The sequence below is a fragment of the Sus scrofa genome, chromosome 10 (genome assembly GCF_054392235.1).
Source record: "Sus scrofa isolate SSC_HxYL_T2T_F1_AM1 chromosome 10, Sscrofa_HxYL_maternal_Yorkshire_Landrace_v2.0, whole genome shotgun sequence".
Classification (NCBI taxonomy): domain Eukaryota; kingdom Metazoa; phylum Chordata; class Mammalia; order Artiodactyla; family Suidae; genus Sus; species Sus scrofa.
Genome location: NC_139392.1, coordinates 64,268,724 through 64,283,758, shown reverse-complemented (window position 1 = coordinate 64,283,758; position 15,035 = coordinate 64,268,724). Strand labels below are relative to the sequence as shown.

At 37.2% G+C, this 15,035-nt stretch overlaps 1 protein-coding gene across 14 annotated transcripts in view; it reads right to left on the bottom strand.

The window, feature by feature from the left end:
* Window positions 1-15,035, bottom strand: part of LINGO2 (leucine rich repeat and Ig domain containing 2) — a 1,289,481-nt gene that overhangs the window by 435,016 nt on the left and 839,430 nt on the right. For 9 of the 14 annotated variants that reach the window (XM_021064187.2, XM_084979859.1, XM_084979860.1 and 6 more), the window contains one exon: window positions 549-581. The exons of the other annotated variants lie outside the window; for them this stretch is intronic. The gene's annotated coding sequence lies outside the window, so the exon portion shown is untranslated. The remainder of the gene's footprint in view (window positions 1-548; window positions 582-15,035) is intronic. 14 annotated transcript variants of the gene reach the window in all.

Below are 15,035 nucleotides of genomic sequence, written 5' to 3'. Positions count from 1 at the left end.
TTAATTATTTGGGAGTAGGCATATCTGAGTACATATTAGCTGAGCGATGTTGTGGAAACACTGCTCACTCACCAGACAGAGCAAGTTAAATGGAGACCTGTGGTAACAGGTGAAGGTTTATGATCAGAGAGAGCAAGAAGCATTGGAAAAATGTGTGGGATTGGGAATAAGGTGAAGGACAGCCAAACAAGGTATGAATAGAGCAAAATCAGATGACAGGGCCTTGCACAAAATGTGTACGTAATAAGTATTCACTGAAAAAAATATATGGGTGGTGGATGGATGGAATGATGAAAGGATGGAGTGGAAAAATACGGAATATTTCCACTCCCTCAATTTTGCCAAGGACTGAATCAGATATTATATTTGATTGCTATATTGCATTTTGTAAAAATCTATGTTGTACCTTTTTACCCATGAGTGAGGAAAATAAAAGCATAATGTCCTCAAGCTGCTATCTATGAAGAGATGAGGACATATTTTGCTCTGCTTCTTTCATACTGTTTCATATTAACAAGAGGTTTTAAAACATCATGAAAAGTACCAACCTTGAAAGCTGCATTCTGTTTTGCACATCTCACCTACAAAAATAAAAAAAAAGATAAGAAAAAAAGGAAATTTAGGTAAAAGCCAATTAAGGCAACACAGCAGTAAAAAGAACATTAAAAAAAAAACTTTTCCTGTTTTTTCCTTGACAAAGGAGACACATTTAACTGTGAAGAGAGACATACACTGATAAAACTTTTTCTTCCCTTACACTGTTTTCTAAATATTTTTTGCTTTTTGTATTTCGTGATAATTTGCTTTTTAAAATGTCTTGGGGTCACAGCAATTATGAATGACAATGAGGAAGGATACAGTGAGGATATTTAATAAAAATGATAAAACTAAATTAGATACAAGAAAAAAAGACTTAACTTAATCAACCCATGGGAATTTGCTATCATGATAAGCATGTGTGATAAATTCAGTCAAGAGTGTTTTAAGAAGCTATTACCACTTATTCTCAGGTTCTGTATTTTTACTCTTGAATGCTGATTAGAACACAGGCTTTTGCTTCTTCTCCCTCCTCACTCCCCCGATAATCTGTTCTCCCTTATGGACCAAGTGATTATTTTGTTGTTTATAATAACTGTTCTACATTCCTTATGGAAATTGTAATTATGATGCTGAATATTCAAACTGCAAGCCACTTTTCTCAGGGAAATTGTAATTATGATAATGCAGTATTTACCCAACCCATGTTTTCTAGTCATTGTTCTCTTTGAGGAATGAGAAGGTGAGAAAAAAACACTGAAATAAAATATCCTGTTGGGATCCCAGCTATGTATTCTGAGAAAGCATAATAATAGCTGAAGCAAAATAATAGCTAGTATTTGCTATATGGCATGAGACATCAGGCTGACGTGTATTTCACATATGGGATATTACATAATTACATGTGAATTTCACATTTCTCATTTACCCTACATACCAACCCCAGGAGGGGATTAATATTTTTATCACAATTTTGTAAGGTTCAGAAATACTGAGTGATTTATCTAACATTACACAACTAGTCAATCAAGAACACTCCCAAATAAACACGAAAATTATACTCTTTCAAAAAAGCAAACAAAAAACAAATAAAACTCAAAGTTAGTCACTGAAAAATCTTATGTGACCCTTAGGTAGACAGGAAGTTGCTCTATATTAACTCCTCTTATTTACCTGCCTTCTTTCTACTTTGCTGGGTAGCTACACCAGTGTCCCAAAGGTGGGAAGCCTATTCTTTCCTCCTTAGGAATTCAGCAGTGATTGATTGTTTAGGATTTTTTTTCAATATTAAGAAGCAATGATTGGGTGTCTACCATGTATAATACTTTATAGATATGTTTTAAAATCCCATAACTCTTCAAGATGATTACTTTTACTTCAATTTTACAAATAAGAAAAATGAGTCACACCTGAAGTGATTAATTTGCCCAAACGTTCCATATTGGTCTCTGTTCTTTTAACATGGAAAACTGACTGGTTTTAATCAAACAGAGATGAAAAGTATATGGAACCTCAGAAATCAAGGGTAAACAAAATAGGAAATTAAAAAAGGAAGTTCTGTCCAGTCTCTTGGGATGAACATGATGGAAGATAGAATGAGAAAAAGAATGTGTATATATATGTATGACTGGGTTACTTTGTTGTACACCAGAAATTGACACAACACTGGAAATGAACTATATTAATAAATTTTTAAAAAACTTCTCTAAACATATGTATACAAAAAGGGAAGTTTTGGTAGACTACATTCTAGCTACTGTCTTACCACCATTTACATAGTGTGAATACTTCTAGGCTCTATTCTTGGTCCTTCTCTCACTCTATTTCTGATCCCTGTCCAAGAAGTTCCATTCTCCTCTTACGTTTTCTTTTAAGCCTTAGAATAACCTTCCCTGTGTTCTTTCAGTAGAGCCCATTCTATATCATACCGGCCACACAATACCTATGTCTATTTCCCCACACATGGAAAGGTTGGTGAGCTGCCCACCCTGATAGTAACAGGGGTCAATGCCTTAGCTCAGTTTCAGCACTCTCCTTGGGAAGATCAACCAGCCACTTGATGGAAAGCTGGTTATGACATTGGACCTCTTCCACCCAAAGAGCAGTGACTCATTTTGACTAGAATTAAAACTAATTCCAAATAAGAGTTTGCTTATCTGCCTGCAGGGTCTTGTTCAGTACCATGATCCAAGGGCTTACAGAATATCTGATCCATCGTTCATAATATTGCCTCCTATTATCTTAGGTCAGTGGAAATACTCTGGACATCACCAGTGGAGGCACAATTATGGGATCCATTTATCCCATACATACTCCAAGACCCAGAGGCTGCTGGCCTGACATATGTATGGAACAGCCTTTGGAAGGTGCAGTGGAAGCACCCCCTTGGAAATGGTGGGTGCCATTGAAAGGATGTGGTAAACACACTAAATTAATGACCATTCGTTGGAACTACAAACCCAGTAGGCAGAATACATGGGCCTAGGAACCAAATGCAAAAATAGAAATGGTTGAAATCAGTATTATTCCCAGTGCCCTAGTAGGGAATCTATGCTTTCTGTTTCCACAAATTTAGGCTCTGTGAATCTAGAGATCCTAGTTTTCAGAGGGAGAATGCTTCCATGAGAGGACACAATAGGAGTCTCATTAAACTTTAGGATATACCTTACAGCCAGTCACTTTGGGTTTCTGCTGCCAGGAGACTGGCAGAAAGGAGAGGAGTAACCAAACTATCAGGGATAATTGATCATCAGAAGGAGGTAGGGCTTCTGTCAGACAATGAGGGCAGGAGAGAACTTCTAGTATCCAGGTATTTCACAGGGAATTTTTTAGTATTTCCTGATTTTTGATAATAAATGAATACATGCAGCAGTCATGGACTGATAAAAGAAAGGTAAGGAGGGGTTCAGACCCCTCGGTAATGGCCTGTTCCACCCCCAAGGTAAGCCATATAGATCAGTAGAGGTGCTGGCTAAGGATAAGGGAACTCTAGAATGGGTAGTAGATGAGAGAAAACAATAGGAAGGCAATAGGTATCAGCTGTCGACTTAAGACATTGGCAAAGGCTGTAGAGTTTGTTTTTTGTTAGTTTTTTTTTTTATTATTTTTTGGCCATGCTCATCATGGCATGTGGAATTTTCTGGGCCAGGGATTGAACCTGTGCCACAGCCATGACCTGAGCCACAGCAGTGACAAAGCTAGATCCTTAACCACCAGACCACCAGGGGACTCTATGAGGCTGTAGTTCTATTCTTCCTCTTGGAGTCTTTGCCAAGAAAGGTGACTTACTAGAATCCTGAAGTCCTAGGTGTAATAAATTTATCATATGAAACATGAAGAGCCAAGCATCACAGGAATGGACTGAGGAGATGCTTCAGGACACTGTTCAGATTCCCCTTCAGGACTAGGCACCCACCCCCAGCTACCTTAAGCATTGGCTTCTGGTGGCTCACAGCTGGCTCTTTCTCTGGGAACTTCCCTCCTTCCACCAAAGATAATTCACCTTCCTACAGCCAGCTCACAACACATGACTGATCAATACATGGGTTCAAAGACCAAGCCCCCTTCTCTCCATCAGGGACACCTATAACAGTATTGATCCCAAGCACACTCCTCAGCAAACTTCCTGCACAGAAACCTTCATCCAAGAGTCTTTTTCTCAAGAAAATTGACCTGCAGCCATAACACAAAATTCAGAAGACATGGAGCTGAGAGATGGATATGGTTGTAAATAGCTCTAAAGTCCATATCCTTTTCATTATATCTTCCTATCTCCCATAAAGAACCGTTTAATCTAATTTTCAATATATTTTTGTTTAGTTAGGAAACATAGTCAATAATATGTTTATAAGCCTATAAGTCAGAAAGCTTTCTTCAGTGTCACCTAATATCTAAAATTACACTGCCACTGGAACATAAAACTAATATATTTATAACCCTTGTATTCCAGATAAAGATAAATTGGTAAAGACATATCTATAATTTATAATATTATAAGAAAATATATGTGCATATATATCCCATAAAATGTAACGCAAGACTAATTTCAAGATTAGTTTGACCTAAATCCCTAATTATGCTAGCCTATTTTCAAAGAACCATATACTTTCAATCATGCCATTTTCGAGGAAAAAAAAATCAAGACTTCTCTGTTTTAGAAAATTTAAAAGATTAGTTACAGAACAAAGGCTTACATTTTCTAACATAAATGTAAGGATTTTATCAGGCATGAAATGTAGTCAGAACAATTTACAGTCCAGTAAAATATTACTTCAGGCAGCCTTTACAATCAGAACACAGAAGTTGCCTAATTCTATGCAATTTTGAGAGAATGCCGTTAGGATTTTACAACCAGTGAATGGTGCGACTCAGTGGTCACCGTCTCTCTGTAGTCTCTTTTCTGGAAACTACTGTATCTCTTCATGCTGTTCCTGAAGAAATTCCACATCATTAATTACTTTATTTCATTCACCAACTCTTAATTCTGGGTGACATTGTTATACTCTTCTACTTAAACCTAGGTGGTATTTATTGGTTTACTCTTGTTATTCCACAGCTATGCTGCATTAAGGACTTGCAACTATAAGTAAACACTAGATAAAATCAGATAAAATTCCTCTGACAGAAAACAGAGACAAGAAAATTCCAAGAAATGTACCCAACCTGGCCACAGTGAGGCAGAAAAAACTGTTATACATCAAGGAAGCGCCTACTCCACTTCATGTTATCGTGTCTTCAGTTAGTGGACAAAAGGTTATTTACCCCATTTTGGCAGCAGGAGAGAGGGGTTATTTGAGAAGCTCTCAAATATCAGAGGGATGGGAAAGATTTTCACTTGTGATAAGTGGAGGATAGGAACCTTCCCAGAGAAGCTGCATTTTATATCCCATGTGTTCTGGTGGGTCCACACAGCAAAGCAAGGAGTATAGGAAACACTTCCAATGAAGCAGGAAGCTAATGCGTGCTTAGCACATGTCAGCATGTGTCAGAGGTTTTGCACACTCTACCCTTCTCAGTGAGCTTTATGTTAAAGACTTTCAGAATTCCAGAAACACCTGATCCAGGCCATTGTTCACCTAATGATTGATAAAGTTGTAGAACTGTAGAGTCAGACATTCTAAACTTATTCTGGGGCCATTTGTTATTCTTAAGCAAAGTCATTAATATGTAAACCTATACATTTCAGAAAGACAGTAACATTCATCTACATCAGTTCATTAATCATTATAATTGGGGTTGTGGAAGATTCAAAGAGGTACATGACCTACTTACAAGGAGCTTACCTGGACTTATAATTAGAGTATCTGGCACTAGCAACTGGCTCTCCAGTTTCTATTCTAGTGAGTAATACTCTTGGGTTCAGGGAAAAGAGCCAGTCTTTTCCCATGACACCCAGAACAGTGTAGTCCAGTGACTGCCAGTACAGAGAGTGGCATGATATGCTACATTTAATATCACAATGGTACAAGCACAAAGTAGAGCAGCAGACAGATTAACTTACATACAAAGGTATGGGCTTAACTTTGCAACCCTAAAGTCTCTCCAGAACAGAGCTTATCAAAGTGAAAAAAGCCATTGTAAGAATTTTATATTGATAGGTTTTTTAAATAATATATTTGAAACACTTTAATTTTTTAATGGATCAGAGCAAGGCAGTTTATTATTCACAGCACAGCAACCATCAGGTGCATCAACATGTACCCTTGTTCCCCATATCATGGCAGATTTCGGTCTCAAGTGCTATTATGGTATGGTCAGAATCTACTAGTCTCACAGGTATGGCATTTTCATAGCCAGTGTAAGTGTCAAAGACACCAAGGTTGGCCACAGGATTGTTGTAGAGGCCTGATTAAAGTGTATGTGCTAGGAACAAGCAGAATGTGTACCTATTGAAAGGGAAGTCAGATATTGACAGGAGCCACCATCCTAGTAGACCACTTAGCTTCTTAGCTTATGAATGGAGGTTTGTCTTTTGAGTCCATTGGGTTATGTTGGTAAGGTGGCTGTGCCTGGTGTGATGATGGGTATAGGAGTGATGCAGGCTACTTGGGATATATGGACCTAACTGGCCACATTGTTCCAATCAGTCTTGTGTGGGTGTGGATTTGTATGGATACCCATAAGTGTACAACTGAATTCAGTTGGCAACAATCCACAGTAACGCACCTTCATCTCCTGTTAGCCTTCCTTTGGCTACACAGAGCTGTTGTCTTGAGATATTGCATCTCTTCAATACCTCTGTTGCCTTACACTTTATGTTCTTTTTCTTTTCCCATTTAAAAAAATTTATTAGTGTATGGTTGATGTAGGGTGTTGCATCCCTTTCTTTAATTTTAAATTAACACAGACGTGTTGGGGCAATGCCATAATTTGTGGATTAAATTTTATAGAAACTAGTATGAGCAAGGATCCAGAGAATTAGTTTGGCAATGGGAAGGCAGGCTATAAGAATTGCTGAGGCATAGATGTAAGAAAATAGAGGCAGATGTGTATTAAGTTTGTTTGGTCTGGTCGTATCGACAGAGCTTGCAGATGTAGCCCAGGCTACCTAATTTGAAATCATGCTCTTCTACCACTTTGTGGAAGCAGAGTGATGTAGTTAGAAAAGCACTGGATGAGAAGTCAGGAAGCCAGGTTTTATACCTTTTCTCCCACTAGTTTTCTGTTTCCAGGCAACATTTTTTTCCTTGACTTGAGTTACAAGTTAAGTCTCAAGAGGCAAGCTAGGACAAGGGGGTGTAAAACATTGTGGTTGCCAGAAGAGAGGAGAGAGTGGGATGGATGGGGAGTTTGAAGTTGGTGGATGCAAACTGCTACATTTGGAATGGATGGGCAGTGGGGTCCTACTCTACAGCACAGGGAACTGTGTGTGATTGGGTCACTTTGCTGTACAACAGAGACTGAAGAAATGTTATAAATCAATTATATTTTAAAAACAAAAACAAATCAAAACCCCCCCAAAACTTGAGGTAGTCCAAAACAAGGACAGTAGATAGGGCCAATTCAAGCCAACACCCCTGAAGAGGAACCAAAAGTTTTCCAAAAGACAGAACATAAATGGAAAGAGAAAGGAAAAAAGAATAAAATCACAAATGTGAGACAGAAGCAGATATCAGGGAACATTTGGAAAACTCAACATCGATGGCATTATGTTTGGACCAGTGAGGAAGATCCTAGAGACCACATGGGATGGCACAAAATGTGGAATTGGTGGTGACTGTTCAGGAATTGCACAGTGCACCTGTGTCCTGTGTCCAGGCAGACAGTCAGCCCTGTGCAAGAGGTATATATCTATTTTTTTGTCATTACTGGCTCTCCCATGCCTGGGGTAGTAACCAGCACATGGTAAATACTCAATTAAATATCTAAGAATGAGTACATGTGTGGAAAGAGAAAATATGATGAAACTGGATGAGAGAAAGATCACAAGTAACTGAGTGATGAACTAAAGGTAACACAATGCACTTGATGAGGATCATTGTACATGCTTTATTATTTGTAAACTAGTTATTAATATCATCATCTTTTCTTTATTATTATTATTATTATTATTCCCACAAAGTCAAATATATTTGCTATGTGACCACTTACAAAAAATTTTGCTGATGCCTACCTCAAGAGATAGACATTAATTCATTCATTCATTCACTCATTCACTTAGCAAATAAATATGATGCTTATTTCAAGCAAATATAATGTTTCTAAAATATATCAGACACTGACAATGTATGGGTAGGACACAATCATAGCCTTGGTAACAATAATTTCCCTGTCATACTTCATAAACTAGGTAATCATTAACAAAGCATATTTTGCAGGGGAACAAATCATAAAACAAATTATTGGACTCAATGAGTTCAAAGGTTTCTTTCAACTGGATTCTTTAAAAGGGGAATATTTATGGAGGAAAAGCCTTGAAAACCTGATAAATGGAAACAGATGAAGAAGTAGGGGATTGGATCTTCTTCAGTTATGGAGGAGAGTCAAAGTGAATGATCAGAGAATAAAGACCAATCAAACTGAATAAGCATATGGGGTAGGAGTGAGGAAATACAGAGGAGATAAATCTCAATGAACCTAAACATTGTATTTGAAGGGTATTCTTTGTCAGGCTTACTATTTTTTAGGTTATTTCAGACAAAAGGAAATTATAAAGTGTTTTTGAGAAGGGGTAGGATAAAGAAAGTAAAATTCTGGAATGATCAATTTGATGGAGATAAATAAGATGGATTGGAGATGAAAGAATAGTTGTAGTATGGGCTTAAATATGCATAAGAGTGGGGTTGGGTCATATGGTAGTTCTATATATAGTTTTCTAAATGGAAAAAATGAAAATCATTATATTAAAAAATATGCACAAAATACTAAGAATTGGATGGAAAGAGAAAAGCAGGAATGAATGTGTACTTCACATGATGGGACATGGGTCCACATAAACTCAGGCTCATGAAAAAGAACAGGGAGCAGGGGCTGGGTGTGTGACTGGGGTTTTGTCCCCTAGATGTGTATTATTCCTTTCTCAGAGCCAGAGGATTTCTCTATCCATGGCCCAGAGGAACCTGGTAATCTCTATCCTGATTTGAGTCAGTATCCAAGAAAGGTCAACACTGGTGGGTAGGAAGTGATGTCATTCAGAACAGGAACCCTGACAGGGAGGATGTCTATACAGAATGGTGTTTGGACTTTCAGGCAGAAGCCATTAACTTTTGGGGGGCTCTAGTTAATGAACAACTGAGAAGTGGATTGCATTGAGGCTGGAAGGAAACTGCAGAGCAAAACAAACAAACAAACAAACAAAAAACAACACCATTTTCCAAAAAAAAAAAAAAACTCCACCACCAAAAAAAAAAAAAAAAAAAAAAAAACACTAAAAACCAAAAACCAAAAACTAACAACAAAAAAAAAATCCCCAGAAATTGAATTGCAAAATTTGATTAACAAGGTAGAAACAGGGAAAAGATGTGAGTCTGGGGGTATTTGTGTGCCAAAGACAGAAAGAATAATTCCATGACCCACTGGTGGTGAGTTGGAGGCAGTCGATATACCACGTAATGTGGAGCTAGGAGTAGCTCTGCATGCGGGTAGCCCATCTCAGGGAATACCGGACCGACCCAGGGAATAATTATAACTGGATAACTGTTTTTGTGGGGAATTTAAATGTATCCTTTCCAATTTGGGTTGGAGAGTGCATGCGTATATTTAATATAGAAGACCATACTTAATGTCTGAATGGACATCTTCAAGGAGAAGAAATGACAATGATCTTTTCGAAGAAGGTCGGCTATGTTAAAAGTTCCTCATTATTCTTAGACTATAACCATGGCTTTAAAAGGAATTTTTTGCCCTCTTCCTTGAGTCTACCTAAATGGAAATATTTAGGTTGGATAAAGTTGGTCATGCATTGACAACTGAAGAAATGACCTAGATGGTCATTTATGTTGCATTTCTAAACTAAACATCCTGTTGTACTGAAAAGAAGACCAAAGCTGCAAATTCAAGGAAGATTTTTGGTCATATTTTTGAAATACAGCCTCATGGATCAATAGGCTCAGACCATCATTCAAATTTTGTATCCTTAATGTGTTCTTTTTTCTGTTTACTGTATACTTTTAATGCACATAGTGAGCATTAGAGTGAGCACATAACAATGGAAAGAGCAGAGAGTTCGGAATCAGATGCACCTAGGTTGGATCCCAGCATTGCTACATATATACAGGGAAATATTGGGCAAGTTCCTTAACTTCTCTGAACCTCAGTTTCCTTACCTATAAAAGGGGGATAATTATACCTATCTCAAGATTTGTTTTGAGAAATAGTGAGAAACTATGCAGATAGTGCCAAGCCCTTACTAGACACAAAGTAAGTATCAGCTCCTTTTCTTCTTTAATAATACTACTGAAGTATTAAGCTATCTATCAGCTAATTGCATTTATCATCTATGACATTCAAAATATAAAAGCATTATTAGAACCTTTCGAATGCCTAGAATTCAGATAAAGATATTCCCATGTGGAATGACTCACATGGAGAGATTCACATGAAAAAATTCATTAAGTATGTCCTTGTAAAACAATCACATCAATAAATTATGCAGAAAATGAGTTTAGCTAAATACCTACAACACACTGTAGGCCATTAATAGGTGTTCATTTGTATTAAGGACAGAAATGATATCCGCAGGGAGAGTGAGCAGAAAACCAAGTCAACACATTTTATATTTCCTTTGCTGTACATCAGCAATATTCAGAGCAATGCCCCAAGTCTCAAAGGGCTCATTCATGTGCAATCTGCAGCTCCTCAATACCTCAACTTCTCATGCAGGAATATTATAATTAAGTTCTATATGCCACATGTCACATTCCAATGGAAAACACTAAAGCACAGTGATTAGTAACACTTGCTCTGCTTCTAGACCGCTTCAACATGTCTTCTCAACTTCCTTTATGATCTTCGACAAGTTACATGACCCCTAGGCCTCATATTTTTGATCTGTAAAAATGGAGGTGTTACTAAAATAGCATCAACCATACTGGGCTATTGGAAGGATTCAATAAAAAACACAATTAAAGTGCTTGATACCTTGGAATCACCAAATCAATACCATCGTGATTTTTTTCACACCCTTTTCCAAAGAGGACTTCTAGAGATTTATGACATACATGATGATTAGAACAAATTGACAGAAAGAAAGAAGGGAAGGAAGGAAGGAAGGAAGGAAGGAAGGAAGGAAGGAAGGAAGGAAGGAAGGAAGGAAGAAAGAAAGAAAGAAAGAAAGAAAGAAAGAAAGAAAGAAAGAAAGAAAGAAAGAAAGAAAGAAAGAAAGAAAGGAAGGAAGGAAGGAAGGAAGGAAGGAAGAAAGAAAGGAAGGAAGAAAGAAAGAAAGAAAAATTAATTCTATGGTAGAAGGTGGTACTTTTGGAGGTGGGGTTTTCTACCCTGCCTGAAAGCTGATCTTTCTCAAGTCCAATCCAGAACCAAGTCCCCTGGTTAAAATCTGAATTTCCATCTCCTTACCTGTAGGATGATTATTCACTCTACCATGCACTCCAGGCCCTGTGTGGGATGTTCTCTGTTCACCTTTCACACAGCAATCACCCTCTCATTTCTACAGCTGAAGTGCTATGAGTCTCCAATCTTTTTCAAGCATAAAGACCCCAGATTTCCACGCTTCCTCCTGCACTTATAGATTGCCCTTTCTCTTCCTGGAATGCCTTCTCTTCCCTTCCTTAATCTTCCAGGAATGGACGTGTGGGAAAGCCTCAGGAAAAGAAGTATGTGGACTCATTGGAAGAAAGTTTTCATGAAAGGTCAACATGTTCCAGGCAGTAGTGACTCATGGGAAGGCCTGTGGATTCCAGAGAATGGGAAGTCAAGTTCCTCAGAGTGACCTCATTGGGAAGGAGACAGTCCTCCTGAGAATCTCTCAATGCATGACACCAACAACATAGGCAGGAATTTGGAGGTGAGTGAAAAAAAGAGGGGTTTGTCATTTCCAAGCTCCAACCACTAAACTTATGGTGAATCTTGATTTATGCTAATGATGCGTAGTAATGTAATTCTTTGTAAGAGCACCTGTACAATATTTCAGATATTCCCAGAGGTGTTTAGAGAGAGGGAGTAAGTCAACCAGATAATATTGTGTGAAATTAATTAAACAGGGACTTTAATACAAAGCTCTGAAATGGAAAATGCATCTGTTTTGTGTAAGAATTTTCTTCCACCTCACCTGCAGTGTTTAGGTTTGCCTAGAATTCTCTGGGTAAAAGAATTTGGGGTAGAAAATTCTATGATCTTATGCTAATGCAGAAAATATGTTTATAAGTCTCCAGAGAAGGATTACACCTACAAAAGCCCTTTTATATATTTTCAAATTCACTAAAATAAAGCAATTATACAACATGTAGAAATTTATAAATGTTAAATCTGTGGTAAAGAATACCATACTAGTGATTTTAATTGTAAACTAAAGTTAGATAAGTCAAAACCTTTATTTTGATAATTGGTAATTTTTAATAATGTAATAAGCAAACCCTCTGTCAAAACAAAATCTAGAAAATTGACAGTATGCTCTTCCTCAATCCCAAACATATGAACCCATCTCCACAGACAACTACCATTCTGAAGTTCACATTTATCATTTCCATTCCTTTATAATTTACAGTCTCACTGCATCCATAAGCATTCCTATAAAAAATATATTTATACAATATATAAATACGCATGTGTGTATAATGTTTTTAATTTAAAAAATCATGTTATATTTAATCTTGGGGTTTTGTTCAGTGAATATTTTATGGTAGTTATTGATTTTTTTTGGCATGATTCTTTTTTTTTTACTCAAATGAATTTATCACATCTGTAGTTATACAATGATCATAATAATCTGATTTCATAGGATTTCCATCCCATAACCCAAGCACATCCCCCCACCCCCCAAACTGTCTCCTCTGGAGACCATAAGTTTTTCAATGTCTGTGAGTCAGCATCTGTTCTGCAAACAAGTTCAGTCTGTGGTAGTTATTGACATATTTGAACCTACTTCCACATTTTATTTTATTTCATTTTGATTTTCTTTTCTATACTTTTAAAAGTATCAATGCTGATTTTTTTTACCATTTATTTTTCACTTTATTTAAAAATTGGACACTTCAACACAAACCACATTCATTGATGTCTACTCCCCAAATATATCTGGTATTATCATTTTGGACTTTAAATTTTGTATCGGCTTAGATAGGTTTACTCTTTTTTTTTTTCTTCTTCTTTGCAATTTCTAAAATTATAGTTTCAACAAAGAATAAAACAACTTTAAAATGCTGTATCTTTCTTAAAATGTCTCCTAAGATTAATCTATTTTCCTACTTAAGTATGTATCCAAACTGTTCCCAGTGTGGGTCTTTGGCAAAGTTTCAGAGGCTTTGTATGACAAATAATACCATGTACTCGCATTTAAATAACAGTTAGATGAGTATCAAATGTTAGGTTATCAGTGCTTTCAATATTTTAAAAGCACTGTGCTGCTTTCTTCCATTCAATGTTGTATATGAAAAATCTGACATTGGTCTGATTTTTGTTTCTTTGGTATGATGTTTTCTTCTATTTATTCCTCTTTTATTCAATTAATATTTATTAAGTGGTTACTATGTGATGCACTAAGTTAGGCACTGGGGTACAGGGGTGAATGTAAGGGTTCCCAATAATTCTTGGGAATTCCCATTGTGGCCCAGTGAAAATGAATCCAACTAGTACCCATGAGGATGCAGGTTTGATCCCTGGCTCACTCAGTAGGTTAAGGATCTGGCATTATAGTGAGCTGTGGTGTAGGTCTCAGATGTGGCTCAGACCTGGCTTGGCTGTGGCTGTGGCTGTGGCCAGCAGGTGTAGCTCTGTTTGACCCCTAGCCTGAGAACTTCCATTTGCCACAGGTGTGGTCCTAAAAAAAAAAATTCTTGGAGGTTGTCTTCTATTGGAATACGCTTTGCATGTGCAAGAACAATTTTTTTGTTTGTTTTGTTTTTTGGATTTTTTTTGGGGGGGAGGTGCTGTGCCCACAGCATGCAAAAGTTCCTGGACCAGGGATTGAACTTGCACCACAGCAGGAATGTGAGCCACAGCAGTGACAATGCCAGATCTTTAACCTGCTGTGCTACTAGGGAACTCCTGCAAGAACACGGTTTCAAGGCCAGCATTAAGGAGATGTTACCTTCCTTCCATTCTCTTAAAAAGACTCAGTGTTCAGAATCTTTATGCCTATACCATTTGCTTCATCTGATTTGATACCTCAAGATACAAGTTCCCTTTATGCCATAAATAACCTCACCTGAAGTGATTTAATTCCTGAATTGTCTAGACGATTTAGTTTTCTCATTGCTGTTGAAACAGTATGGAATTCCTCAGAAAACTAATTATAGAACTACCAAATGATCTAACAGTCCCACTCCTGGACATATATCTGGACAAAACTTCCATTCAAAAATATACATGCACTGTTCATTTCAGCACTATTCACAATAGCCCAGACATGGAAACAACCTAAATGTCCATGGATGGGTTAGGAAGATGTGGTACATACATACAATGGAATACTACTCAGCCATAGAAAATAATGAAATGTCATTTGTAGCAACATGGATGCAACTAGAGATTCTCATACTAAGTGAAGGAAGTCAGAAAGAAGAAAAACAAATACAATATGATATCACTTATGTATGGAATCTAAAATATGGCACAAATGAACTATCTACAGAACAGAAACAGACTTACAGACTTGGAGAACAGACTTGTGGTTGCCAAAGTGGAAGGGGAGAAAGAGGGATGGATTGGGAATTTGGGTTAGTAGATGAAAACTCTTATTTATATTTAGAATGGATAAGCAATGTGGTCCTACTTATACAGTAGAGGGAACTATATTCAATCTCTTGGGATAGAAGATGATGGAAGATAGTATGAGGAAAAAAAGCATAGAAGAGTAAATTCACACAGGTGTTACTTTTCTCTAA